Raw genomic sequence first — 14727 nt, forward strand, 5'->3', positions numbered from 1 at the left:
TGTTCTTATGTATTTCTAATGCGTAAAATGTTGGTAAATTTTTACTTACTTTCCACCTTAACAATCATCTTTAAAATGACAACTTTTAGTGGTTTTCGGGTATGCTGAAAACGAATATCGCATTTAAATTTTCCGCAAACAAGTAGTTTCCGCATATTAAGCAATGTAATTCCTTATTTTACAAGTAAAAAATAAATTACATAGTTTAATATCCGGAAAACAAATTTAAATGCGATATTCATTTTCAGCATACTCTAAACCTATAAAAGTCGTCATTTTAAAGGTGATTGTTAAGGTGGAAATTAAGTAAAAATTTACCAGAATGTTTTCATTGTTATTTTTTTAAAATACTTCTTACACAAATGTAAACAGAAATTTTGATTTCTTTGGCTGTTTTTATTTTCTATTTTAAACATGTGTTTTGCAACTTACGACGTCCATATTAAGCGCATTTTCCCAACCAGGACAGAATATGTCGCCTTTATGTGGGAGATTTCCGTCTTTGGATGAGTACAACAATAAAAGGTACCTCAGTCAAGAAGGATATCTCCTCTAAGTAGAAATGGATGCAAAAGTGGACGTCTATTTAAAAATATAAAATTAGTACAATAATTCAACAATATTCAGTACTTCTGAAGTTTACGGACAATGCTATTTTTTTTAGGTAGGGTTTGCGAGTTAAATTACAGTTTTTACGGTATCTTTTTGTTTTTAAAGTTTTTTTAGGTGAAAGTACAGATTAGTTAACAAAGACCACTCGTGCTGTTTAAATGGATTTCTAAATAATATCGTTATTAAATTAAAATATTATTTCCACACGGTCTGTAAACTGTGAAAGTAATTTAAGTCTTCTTCTTCTGAGTTATAATAATAAACAACTATAACAACCTACTCTAATCCAATTGGCAACCACCCTCAGACTTAGGGGTACGGTTTCACTAACTCCCTTTTACTTATTTATTTTTACTATCTTTTAAGCCCGAAATTCACAACCAAGTGCTCCAAAAATTGTTGGAAGTTTCAAGAAAAAATACATGATTAAACCCGGTTCTCCAAATTCCAATGTAGGCCCCTACTACCATGTCTCCTCCAACATCAGGGGTCTACGTTCTAACCTTCCAGAGGTTGAAACCCAATTACAGGAGACTAAACCAGACCTTTTATTTTTAAGTGAAACTAGCATTGAACAGGCTATTTCCCTAGAAGAGTTCGCAATTAAAGGATACTCTAACTTAACTTCTAAATCTGACCCCCAAGATCGCCATGGGCATGGAATATGTGCCTATATTAAAGATGGCTTTCCATGTGGTAGAGACAGTTCCAGAAAAGATCCTAACTTACTCTATATGTTCTTCCGGGTTGCTTTAGCTCACACTACTGCATTTATATTTATTCTCATTTGCCCCCACAAGAGCGGAGTTACTATCTTTAAAAGTATATCTGAGAAAATTGACCAAGTTCTATCTGCTTATCCTTCAGCTAACATTCACGTATGTGGAGACTTCAATGTTCACAACGTCGAATGGTTGATCCACTCAAACAAGACCGATGATGAGGGGAGGTTCTGTCATGATTTCTCCATTGCTTATGACCTCACTCAGATTGTTCACGAACCCACCCGTGTGCCTGACAATGACGGCCAATATGCGAGTCTACTAGACCTTTTTCTCACAACTTGCCCTGAACTATGTTCAGTTTCTGTTCTGTCTCCTCTTGGATCTTCCGACCACTCTGTTGTATCAATTAAGATAAAAATGAAATGTAATAAGTCCCCAGACATACCTCTCCATCATACAGTATATCGATACACTAAGGCTGACTGGGATAGTTTCCATACATTTATATCGGATCTATCTCTGCGTTCCATGTTTAAAAAGGATGTGTCCTCTATAGTATCAGACCTGACAGAATGGTTAATTGTAGGTATAGACCATTTCATACCCTCGAAAAAAGTTCCAGCAAAAACCTAACAGCCAGCCATGGTTCTCTCCAGAATGTGTGCTGCCATTGCGCACAGAAAAAAATGTAAATTTAATATTTACACATCTGAACGTAACGACTTTTATTCTATAAATAGATCGGCACACGTGCACAAGTTATCCGGAAATAGAAATCTTCTTCCGCTCTAGAAAGACACGGCAATATGCCAGTTGGCAAAAAGATGCCAAACCATTATGGCAAACAGACGTTAAGTATTTTAAAATTCGTCCTTACAAATGTTTTTTATGTTACCTTGTTTAAAGTTGTTTTTCTTGTTTTATTTATGTATATGTGTTTATTTGTCTGCACTTTTCCTGATTTATTCGTCACCCCCCCCCTTTGCGACTGAAATTGAAACAGGCAAAATACTGCTCACCCATGCTACAAAGTAAACTAGCGATAAAAAAACAAAATGCCGGGAATTATTTTCTCTATTACAATAGATAAAGTTAGGACTTTATTTAAGTAATATACTTAATATATGATATTACTGCAAGCTTGCTTATATTGAAAATGCTTGCTTCCTAGCTAGCCAATCAAACCATCTTATATAGTTAGTCTTATTTTCAATTATATTTGAAAATTATAATTCGAATATTAGCAAAGAAAAAACTCACCTATGAAAACGAACCTCCTAAATTAAAGCCTTGAATAATTATCTAAACTCAAATGTAAAGTAATATTAAGTCGACTTTACAAATTGATAAAAGTTAATTATTGGATTTTAATTATAAGGTGAAACTCCAATGATTCAAACTCGAGATAGATAATGTCAAAAACTTCCACCCATTAATATGGGAGGGGAGATTATCATCAAAAGTGTCCTGAATTGATAATTTAGCACCGGACTTTACTACTTAGATATTAATAAGTCACTTGTACCCATTACCCTCCTTCCCCTTTTTTTTTTATGGAGAGTAGATAATACAGTGGATGTGTTATCGGCAGCTCCAGTAAGTCTTGCTTCTCCTTTTTTGTCCCTCAGTCCTCATTCAAATGAGTGATTTTTCTGACAAAGGGTGAAGAAAAAGCTGCTTTAAAGGTCGGTAGTACTTGGTGAACAGTAGTCTGAGATGTCGGAAATTTTCTATCTCTATGTCTATCCTTGTGGCCATGTCACTAGTAAGGGTGCTGGAGGTAAACGTTTTGTCTGGCTGACGTTATCCGCCTGATAGTCAGGGACCCGAACCTTGGATTAACCACTAAGGAGGCTGTCCTATCAGCAGGCGCAAAGTACTGGGACTGCTGTATTGCCATTTGGTGAATGGATTCTGGACCATGCAGTAGTCTCTGGTGGGACCTCTCGATGCCATACTAGTGGGTAATTGTTACGGCTTTACCTTTTCATGTGCTACAAAAAAAAATTTTTTCCTGTCTTTTTCTCTCTTATTTTCCCTCTCTGTACTGCTCTAACCAAGTATGCCGAGCTGTTCCACAAATCCCAAAACCTCAACATGAAATATCTCCAGAAAAAAAAATGCGAATAAACCTAGAACCCCATCTTCCAACGTAGACCCCTACTACCAGGTTTCCTTCTCCAACATCAGGGGTCTACATTCCAACCTTCCAGTGGTTGAAAGCCAATTACAGGAGACGAAACCGGACATATTCTTTCTAAGTGAAACTGGAATAATGCCGACCACTTCCCTAGATGAGTTCATAATTAACAGATACTCTAACTTAACAGCTAAATCTGTCCCCCAAGATCGCCATGGGCCTGGAATATGTGCCTACATTAAAGATGGCTTCCCGTGTGGCAGGGATATCTCTAGAGAGATCCTAATTTACCCTATATGTGCTTCCGGGTTGCACTTGCTTACACCACTGCATTTATATTTGCTCTCTATCGGCCCCATAACGGCGGAGTTACTATCTTTAAGAGTATATCTGAGAAAATAGACCACATCCTGTCTGCACATCCCTCGGCTAACATCCATATCTGTGGTGACTTCAACGTCCATAGCATGGAATGGCTGACCCATTCAAATAAGACAGACGATGAGGGGAGGTTTTGTCATGATTTTGCCATTGCTTATGACCTCACTCAAATTGTTCGTGAACCCACCTGTGTGCCCGATACTACTGGTCAATATGCAAGCTTCCTAGAGCTTTTTCTCTCAACTTACCCTGAGCTATGTTCATGTTCCGTTCATTCTCCTCTAGGATCCTCCGACCACTCCGTCGTATCAGTTAAGATAAAAATGAAATATAATAAGTCCCCAGACATACCCCTCTACCGTACTGTATACCGATACTCTATGGCTGACTGTGATAGCTTCTGTACATTCATATCTGATTTACCTCTGCATTCCATGTTTAAAAAGGATGTGTCCTCTATAGTATCAGATCTGACCGAATGGTTAATTGTAGGCATAAACCAATTCATACCATCTAAAAAATTCCAACAAAAACCCAACAGCCAGCCATGTTTCTCCCCAGAATGTGCTGCTGCTATCATGCAGAGAAATCACTTTTTCCATAACTACCAACGTAATAGATGCACTGAGACGAAATCTGCTTTCAGGAACGCCAGCAACCACTGTAAAAGAGTAATAAAAAATGCAAGAGAGCTATATGCCCAGTCTGTTAAATCCAAAGTAGCTGATCAGCGGCTTGGTTCCCACCAGTTTTGGCAAATAACAAATAGGATTCTGAACAGAAGTGTGCGTTCTATCCCAACCATTATCAATGGACCAGAGGTCATCTCGTCAGCATCAGACAAGGCCAAACTATTTGCAAAGAACTTTGCAGTTAATTCTATCCTATGCGACGAAGGCCATCAACTCCCCATATTTCCTCCTATAACACAGAACACGCTAGGTAACATACAAATATCTTTGCATGAGGTCGCCAAGCTAATCAAGAACCTTGATTCCAGTAAAGCAACTGGCCCTGACGGCATCCCAATTATAGTGTTAAAAAAGCATCAACCAGAACTTGCTCCCATACTTACGAAACTGTGTAAGCGTTGCCTTAAGGAGAAGTGCTTTCCGACTCCCTGGAAAACCGCATCAGTATGCCCTATATTTAAGAATTCAGGTGATAAGTCATCTCCCTCTCAGTACAGGCCAATAAGTCTCCTTTATGTTATGAGTAAGTTGCTGGAATCCATATTAAATAGAGAAATAGTAAACCACCTCAGCAGAAACAATCTTCTTAGTGACACACAATATGGTTTCCATTCTGCAAGCTCTACCGCAGATGTGCTACCGGTTATATCTCACAGGATTAGTGAATCTCTTGACAAAGGCTTCCTTTCTAGGGCAATTGCTCTTGACATATCAAAGGCCTTCGACAAGGTATGGCATAAGGGTCTACTTCACAAGATTTCCAGCTACGGTATAACTGGAAATGTTTTCTCAATCATTAAATCATTTCTCTCCGATAGGCTCATAAGAGTAGTGGTCGATGGACAAAAATCAGAGGCCTGCAGTATCAATGCTGAAGTCCCTCAAGGGTCAATCCTGGCCCAATTCTCTTCCTGAACTACATCAATGACCTCCCTAAACACATACTTAAATCATTCGTTGACATCTATGCTGATGACACGACCATCTACGGCAACACATCAAAGGCTGTAAATGACAAAGTTCTCTCTAATTCTCTCTCCTCTGATCTCGAGCGCGTGGTTCAGTGGGGAAAGACGTGGCTGGTTACCTTTAATGCATCTAAAACCAAACTCCTATTTTTACATCATCAACGCTCTGATCCCCATCTGGCATCAATTGAAATGGATGGCTCTCATCTAGGAGAAGCCCCGTGTTTTGACAAGCTTCTGGGTTTGTCCTTTACTCCTGATCTGAAATGGAGCACATACATCAAGTCTGTTGCCAAGGTCGCTGGAAAGATGGTGGGATCCTTCTACCGCTCCAGAAGATATCTCACTACTGATGCAATTCTCTATCTATATAAAAGCCAAGTACGTCCAAGGATGGAATACTGCTGCCATATCTGGGCAGGAGCTGCTAAATACAGCCTATCCTGCCTTGACAGAGTACAAAATAGACTTCGTGGCTTAGTGGGGGATGCCCTTTTCTCTACTCTGCAACCTCTCTCCCACAGAAGAGACGTTGCGAGCCTATCCTTGTTTTATCGTTATTTCCATGGCAGGTGCTCGTCTGTACTCCAATCTCTGGTCCCCTCTCTCCAATCTTTCACGAAAAACACCCGTCTAGCTGAATCCACTGTGAAAAATTTCCCCCACTCTATATCTGTGCCTAAATCAAAACGTGGATTCCATAAACAAAGCTTCTTTCTTAGAACTGCACGCCTGTGGAACTCTGTTCCGTCTACCTGCTTCCCACCTGACTACAACTTGGATGTCTTCAAGTCCAACATTAACAAATTCCTAATGAACTGCCCCCTTAAGTAAACACTCCATCAAATCTCCACACTAACGTACTGTGCTTGCAATAACCCTTATCCCTGAGTGGCTTCCGGGCCTTGATAAGTGGTGACCACCATGTAAAAAAAAAAAAAATCACTTTTTCCACTGCTTCCAACGTAATAGATGTATGGAAACTAAAGCCACTTTCAGGACTGCCAGCAACCATTGTAAGAAAGTAATAAAGAACGCAAGAGAGTTGTATGCTCAATCCATCAAGTCCGAAGTAGCTGAGCAGTGGTTTGGTTCCCACCAGTTTTGGCAAATAGCAAACAGAATCCTGAACAGAAGCGTGTGCTCTATCCCAACTATCATCAATGGACCTGAGGTAATCTCGTCAGCATCAGACAAAGCCAAACTCTTTGCCAAGAACATTGCAGCTAATTCTACCCTTTGCGACCAAGGCTGCCAACCCCAATATTTCCTCCTGTATTAGAAAACACGCTATGCGATATACAAATATCTGTATGTGATGTTGCCAAGCTAATCAAAAACCTTGATTCCAGTAAAGCAACTGGCCCTTACGGTATTCCAATTATAGTACTCAAAAAACTTCAACCAGAACTAGCGCCCATAATTACAAAACTGTTTAAACGTTGTCTTAAGGAGAATAGTTTCCCATCTCCCTGGAAAATCTCATCAGTATGCCTTGTATTTAAGAATTCAGGTGATCGCTCATCCCCCTCTCAGTACAGGCCAATAAGTCTCCTGTGCGTCATGAGTAAGTTGCTGGAATCTGTGTTAAATACAGAAGTAATCAACCATCCCAACAAAAATAACCTTGTTAGTAACACTCAATATGGTTTCCGTTCTGCTAAATCTACAGCACATGTGCTTACAGTTATATCTCATAGGATTAGCAAATCTCTCGACAGAAGCAACCTTTCTAGGGCAATTGCTCTTGACATATCTAAGGCCTTTGATAGGGTATGGCATAAAGGTTTACTTCACAAGATCTCTAGCTATGGTATAGCTGGAAATGTCTTCTCAATTATTAAATCATTTCTCTCTGATTGGTTCGTAAGAGTAGTAGTTGAGGGGAAAAAATCAGAAGCTCACAGTATTAATGCTGGAGTCCCTCAGGGATCCATCCTGGGCCCAACTCTTTTCCTGATCTACATTAATGATCTTCCAAATCACATCCTTACATCATTTGTAGACATTTATGCTGATGACACTACGATTTATGGTAGTACATCTAAGACAGTAAACAACTAAGTTCTCTCTGATTCTCTCTCCTCTGATCTTGAGCACGTAGTACAATGGGGAAAGGTGTGGCTGGTTACTTTTAATGCATTTAAAACCAAGCTTATCTCTTTACATCATCAACATTCTGATCCATATCTGGCATAAATTAAAATGAATGGCTCTAGTCTTCAGGAGGCCTCAAGTTTTGACAAGCTTCTGGGCTTGACCGTTACTCCTGATCTTAAATGGAACACGTACATCAAATTTGTTGCCAAGGCTGCTGGAAAAATGGTGGGATCTTTCTATCGATCCAGTAGATATCTCACTGCTAATGCAATTCTCTATCTATATAAGAGCCAGGTACGTCCAAGGATGGAATACTGTTGCCACATCTGGGCAGGAGCTGCTAGAAAGGACTTGTCCTGCCTTGATAGAGTTCAAAATAGACTTTGTAGCCTCGTAGGAGATGTCCTTTTCTCTTCCCTGCAACCTCTATCTCACAGAAGAGATGTTGCGAGTTTGTCTCTGATGTATCGTTCTTTTCATGGAAAGTGTTCGACTGAGCTTCAGTCTATGGTCCCCCCTAGCCAAACTTTCACAAGAAACACTCGTCTAGCTGAAAACACTATCAATAATTCCCCCCACTCTTTATCTGTGCCTAAACCTAAACGTAGATTCCATGAACAAAGCTTCTTTCTTAGACTGCTTCCGTTTTCCTGCTTTCCGGCTGACTACAATATGGTTGTCTTCAAGTCTAACGTAAACAAGTTCTTGATTAGCCGTTCCACTTGTTAACAAATTTACCAAATTTCCATTTACTAACGATTACTATATTGTCCAATATCTACTGTACACTCTTTAACCCTTATCCTCGAGTGGCCTCTTGGCCTTGATAATGTGGTGATGCCTGTGTAAAAAAAAAAAAAATGTTTATGTGCTAAGTAAAAGTTACAGCAACAAATATATATAATAAATCTTACAACCAGTAAAGACACGCAAAAATTATACAGTTAAGTATATATATATATATATATATATATATATATATATATATATATATATATATATTAAGTAATGTGATTTATAATTTAAAATTTAAAAATCAAATTTTAATTAAATTAAAGATCAGTTTCATAAGAAGGAACAACAACAAAATCAATTATCTGTACGATCGTTTCGGAAAACAATGCTTTTTATTGTGGTATACATCAAGTTATGTAGAATAATTTTATATAGTGTTTTGGTAAGCAAGGTCTCCTCATCAGCAAATTTAGGAGGGTTTTTATTGAATTTAAAAGACACCATAAATAAACCTAGCATTAAAAGTAAGGCAGATGAATCTGAAAAATTGAAATAAAAGGTCTGGATTTAAAATTTATAAGAAAATTAATATGGGTTAGAGATAGAAATACAAATACATATATATATATCATTAAATAAAATAGACGTTTTTTGTCTATTCTATTTTTGATCTTTTCCAACTTCCGAATAACAGTCTTCACTTCTGGCAGGAACTGGCTGATGTAATCACCATATTTCTCATAAGTCCGAGTACTTTCCAATCCTTCAGAATTCATCGTCAGGAATAAATTAATTTAACTGGTTTTGAACAATTTATAATTTTTTTTTTTCTTCATTGGTTAATTATTTATTCTTTTTTCCATTGGTTAAAATTGCCAGAGAAAAAATGCTGCCTAAATATACATATTTTAAATTACACGATCCTGCAGCTCACCAAGATTCCAGCACTTGGGAATACAGATGTGACCTCGTGAAAAGACAAATACTAATAGGTAAAGAACAACTCAACAATCTTCACAAAGAAACGAAAAGGATCATTACCAAATTAGAAAACTTTCTATCTCCTGGAGAACTTCATGAAATTCAACACAGATTTTCACAAATTAACATTAAAAAAAAACAAAAAGCATAAACCTAAAATCCAACAAAAACTTCATAATTTATACCAAGGCACATCACTAACAACGAAGATAAATTCATGAAGTTGTCTGATGTTCAAATAACTCAAGCACAAAAAGACTTTCTTAACCGTCACTTACTCCATGGTTACAAAATATTTACAAAAAACTGAAATCGAAATTCTATACCAAAATATTTTTAAACTTGAGGAAGACAGTGAAATTACAATGAAACCTGAACTCTGTGATTTACTAAAAGCTGAAGCTACAAAAAAAATAAATATAATCCTAAACCAGGCACCTCCATACTAGCGAAACATTTAAACCAAGCTGCAAAAACAATTGCAAAACCACCCAGAATTAATTATAAAAAAAGCAGACAAAACTAATATGTTCGTTATCCTTAACAAATCTGAATATTACTCTAAATTAGATGATATTTTAAATGATAAAGACAAGTTTAAAAAAATATATATAAATAGTAACTCCTACTTATCAACTCTCTAAAGTTAGAAATGAAATGATATCTCCCTATATTCCAAACAAATACAGTATAAAATCTACAGAAGAATTTATTCAGACTGTTAGGAGCAAGAAACCTGAAAATGGTACCGTTGCTTCCTTAGATGTTGAAAATCTGTTCGCTAATGTTGCAGTAAAAGAAACAATAGATATCATGAAAAATATATATAACTAGCAGGGGTGCCCGGCGTTGCCCGGGTGTTTGGAGGTTGCGTGTTGAGCAAAAAAAAAAAAAAGTGGTAGTAGGAAGGCAGGCTCGAACCCATACCGCGAAAGAGGAAAAGAACGTGAAAAAAACGTGACGTCTTTGCTATTACAACCACCATCAAACCGGAAGTGATGTAGGTTTAAATTAAGGCTAGAGAATCGAAAAGAGGGGATGACTTCCGAAAATATCTGTGAAAAAAGAGACCCTTCCTTATAGAAAAGTGCCCAGTTGAGGTTGAAGAAATTAATATTTTTAGCCAATTTTTTGGTATTTGTCGTCTGAAGGGTTGAGCTTCAAAACGATACTGATCTTGTGAAAATCTGTCGCCTCTGTTGAAAGTTTTAGGTAGACATGCAAACATACATACATACATTTATATATTGGTAGCTCAAATTTTTTACCTAAACTGATTAAAAGCTTGGCCTATCTCTGAATACCCTTTATGTAAAATTTCAAATGTTTAGACCAGAAATTGTCTGAGTAATTTGGTAGAGACCGCAGACGTCAATTTTTTTTTTTTAACTTTGACCCCTATTATGGCCCTTTAACATTTATTGTGTTAGGCTCAAATCAAGTTATTAAGTTAGATCTATGTCCAAGGAACGTATATTTAAAATTTCAATTGTTTATACCCAAAATTGTCGGAGAAGTTTAGTAGAGTTCTCAAAGGTCAAATCGTTGAACTTTGACCCCTTCACAGTCAAATTTCTTGCCGAAAATGAATTACAAACATTTTTCAAAATCTCAATACCCTGTATATCAAATTTCGAGTCCATAGACTGAAAATTGACAGAGTTATTGTGTAGGGAAATGTACAAGACAGACACACATACACACAGATAGACACTTTCACTTTTATAGATATATAGATAGATAATCCTAATCAATGTTCACTTAAAATTAACTCTAACACCTTATGCAAACTAATGTTAGCCTGCATAACAGAAGTCCCGTTTTATGATCATCATGACAACATCTTCGCACAAAAAGAAAGGAATCAGAAACTGGAGCTCAATCGAGTACTTTCCATGGATTTGTTGCAGAGGCTTGAAAGGTGAAGATGCCAATTCATCTTACAACTAATAAAATAGACACAAAGCAAGGAAGATGAGACAATAGCAAAGAGAGATGACGAACAGATGATCTGTTAAAGATGATAGGATATCGTGTTTTATTGTTTATAACAATGGATATCAAAGTCAGCCAGAGCAAGAACAGTCATCTTGCAGAGTTGAGATTATTGGGTCCCTGAAGTAGGATTACATGCTTTGGGTTGATCCAAGTCATAGGCAGGGTCTGATGCTGGAACTGGTAGTCAGATGTCAGTGGTCATTGAAATGGGTTTTTGGACGTCAGTAAGCACTGGTAAGGGTAGCTGGAGGGCAGAGGTTATTGGAACAGATAGCTGAACTTCAGTGAGCACTGAAACAGATAGCTGGATGTCGACAGGAACCGAAGCTGGTGGCTGGAGGTTAAGGGCTGTAAGATCTAGTGGCTGGAAGCGCTGGAGCTGCTGGAGGCTACGGGAGTAAGCTGAAAGTACCGGTCACTGCAGGAGTAAACTGGAGTCACTGGAACCTGCAAGAGTGAGCTGGAGGCTGCCGGAGTCACTGGAAGTTGCAAGAGTAAGCTGGAGTCACTGAAAGATAGCCAAAGGTGAAGCTGGTTCAGGAACTAGAGTGGCAGACTGTGAGGGAGGGGATTCCAGAAGGCAAGCAGAAGTAGAGAGTGGAATATGTATTGTACACAGGTAGTTTGTGACTCGAATTAATAGTATGTTTCAGCACTGCTGCTGCTTCCCCAGTTCCCATGATGACTATGTCTGCCAACTTGACTCTCATCAAGTCAGGATGAGAGTGCTCCTAACTCCCGGTTCGAGACTGCAATTTGTTGAGAAGTCGCTTGTTTCATAGAGAGCTGTTCATGCTACCGTCGACTAGTTTGATAAACAAATAAGTGACTATACTTAATTTTGAGTCAGGTTTCTTACAGGCAAAAAGGTAGGCAGCGTTTATTTTCATGCAAAATTAAAGTTTATTATTTTTTGTTTAGTTACAGAAAAATGAGTTTTTTGTGTTTTGCCTTCGTTGTTGAAAAAGAGTCATTGCTATTTTTAACCCGTATAGTTGTGACATGTTTTGAAGAGTGTCAGGTTTCTGCTGAAGGCATGCTTGTTTAAAAAACAAAGGAGTAGTGATTTGAAACAGCAACAGAGTAGAGAAAGATTAACTGCATCACTGTAGAGAACAGAAAATATTATTCTCCACATGATAGCAAAGTTAAAGAATGTTTTAGTGCAATTTATATCTGCCTGTTTTGGAGCCTAATTCTGTCCCTGTTAATAAATAAAGCTACTTTTGACACAGTTTTACATATAAAAATTTCCATCTGATAGTTATATGTGACTACTACCATCTTTATTTTGCATGTCAATAATGAATGAAGTGATTGTAGTAGTGATTATCGATGCTGTATAATACATTCGGGTCTGACTAATAAGACATTTTGTAGGCAAAATTTAACTTTATTCATCAACATAGTCTACTTCTATGGGGATACATTGATTCCATGCTTCTTTTTTTTTATATAGAATGATTTATTTTTTTGCCACAAATAGACCTCAGTTTCCAATATCACTCCTTCATTGGAGCTAAATGTCTTCTTCTGGAGAATTCATTTGAGGTCTGTAAACACAGTAGTTACTAAGACCAGATCTGGAGAATAGGATTGGTACAGAAGCAATAAGGTGCAATTCATAGAATTTTGCTATTGTTGGGCTCGATTTGTAATATGGTGCCATCATCTTAATAAAATTTGTAATATGGTAACATCTATAAATATAAAAGCGAAAATGTATGTATGTATGTTCACTTTTTCTGTGTGTCTACAAAAGGCTTCTTTCAGAGAAGCGGTCGCTCGCTTCACAACTTTTTAAAACTTTTTATATCACATATAAATCGTAATATCTCACAGTTAACAACGAAGCTCGCCTGTCTATTTAATTTGCTCGATTTCAGGAAGATAAATATTCAACATTTGTCGCTTGCCGCATGTGGGTTAGTCTTTTTCCTATAACATCTTGGGGGAAGAAAAAAAAAAGCGTTCAGCAGTAAATGAAATCCCACAGTCAAACTTCACCTCATTAACTCATTAAACGGTGCACCTGCTAAATCCAAGTAATTAAATAAATTCAAACGCGTTTCCGTTAGCATGTCGCAGTGGGGCAATGGTTAACGTCGCACATTTTTTTTTTCACACTTTAATTTACAACTTTGCCTCAACGGTATGGGTTCGATCCTCATACTTACTTTTTTTTTTAACCCCCCTCCCACACACCTCCAAACACCCGGGCAACGCCGGGTACCCCTCGCTAGTCTATATATATATAAAAGGCAAAATATGTGTGACCATTTCGTGTATGTCTCGCAAAGGCTTTTCTTGCACACGCTCCCGGGGGGGGGGGTACTATTGCTTAGAACTGTTTATATACCCCCTATATAATAATATCTACGATTTGGGAACGTGTGTAGCGTATAGATTTATTTGCGACGACTTTTACAAAATTATTGCTATTTTGACTTCTCATGTGTTGATTCGGCTTTTTCGTATAAAAAGCGAAACTAATTCAAAGCTAAGTAAGCTTTCTCGGCATCATGCCGGGAAACATCCAGAAGCAATCAGCTTTGATCAATTTTGTATATCATACAATTGCTATTCAATCTGGACAATTGGGAGCTGCTTTCCCCCTCCCCAACATCTGTTGGGGCAAAAAACAGTCAAATTTGGGTAAACAAACCCAAACGCTGCGTGACTTCTATTTGACCTTCTTAATTAGATCAAATGGAAGCAGCAGAGTTCACTTTTATTGCGCATGCCTGTTTTTATAGTTAAATAAATAAATTCAAACCTGTCTACGTTGTGTGTCGCGGTTGCCCAATGGTTAACGTCGCACGGGTTTTTTTTTTTTCACACATTAATTTCCAACTCAAGGGTACGGGTTTGATCCTCATACTCACCTACCAAAACATTTTTTAAAATTATTTAAAACCCCCCCCCCCGGAGTTTTGATTTACATCAAAACACCCGGGCATCGCCGGGTACCCCTCGCTAGTCATCTTAATAAAAGAGCATTTTTCTTCTTTATTTTTTTGTCAATTTTTTCTTTTAAATGCATCAATAATGTTATTTTATATATGCTGTGACGATTCTTCCTTCCTCAAGATAATCAATGAAAATATCTTACACATCCCAAAATACAGAGGCCAAAACTTTGCCTGCTGATGTTGGCATCTTTAATCACTTTAAACGGTTTTTACCTGCTGCTATCTACTCAACTGATTGCCAGTTTGACTCTGGAGAAAAATGCTGGATCCGTGTTTCATTCATATATTGATGCAAAAAAAAACTGTTTTGTTAAAAACACTGCTTTGAATTGCTGACATGTTGTTTTGATCGACTATGAGCAAACTTGGCCTCCATGTTGAACAAAGCTTTTCATTGACAAATCTGATATTTTTAATTTCTCT

The 14727-nt window shown here is 37.5% G+C and overlaps 1 long non-coding RNA gene across 1 annotated transcript in view; it reads left to right on the forward strand.

The window, feature by feature from the left end:
* LOC145279863 (uncharacterized) overlaps positions 1 to 14727 on the forward strand; it is a 56521-nt gene that overhangs the window by 3221 nt on the left and 38573 nt on the right. The window lies entirely within an intron of this gene.

Source organism: Euprymna scolopes, chromosome 7 (genome assembly GCF_053919585.1).
Source record: "Euprymna scolopes isolate OS-2025 chromosome 7, ASM5391958v1, whole genome shotgun sequence".
NCBI lineage: Eukaryota > Metazoa > Mollusca > Cephalopoda > Sepiida > Sepiolidae > Euprymna > Euprymna scolopes.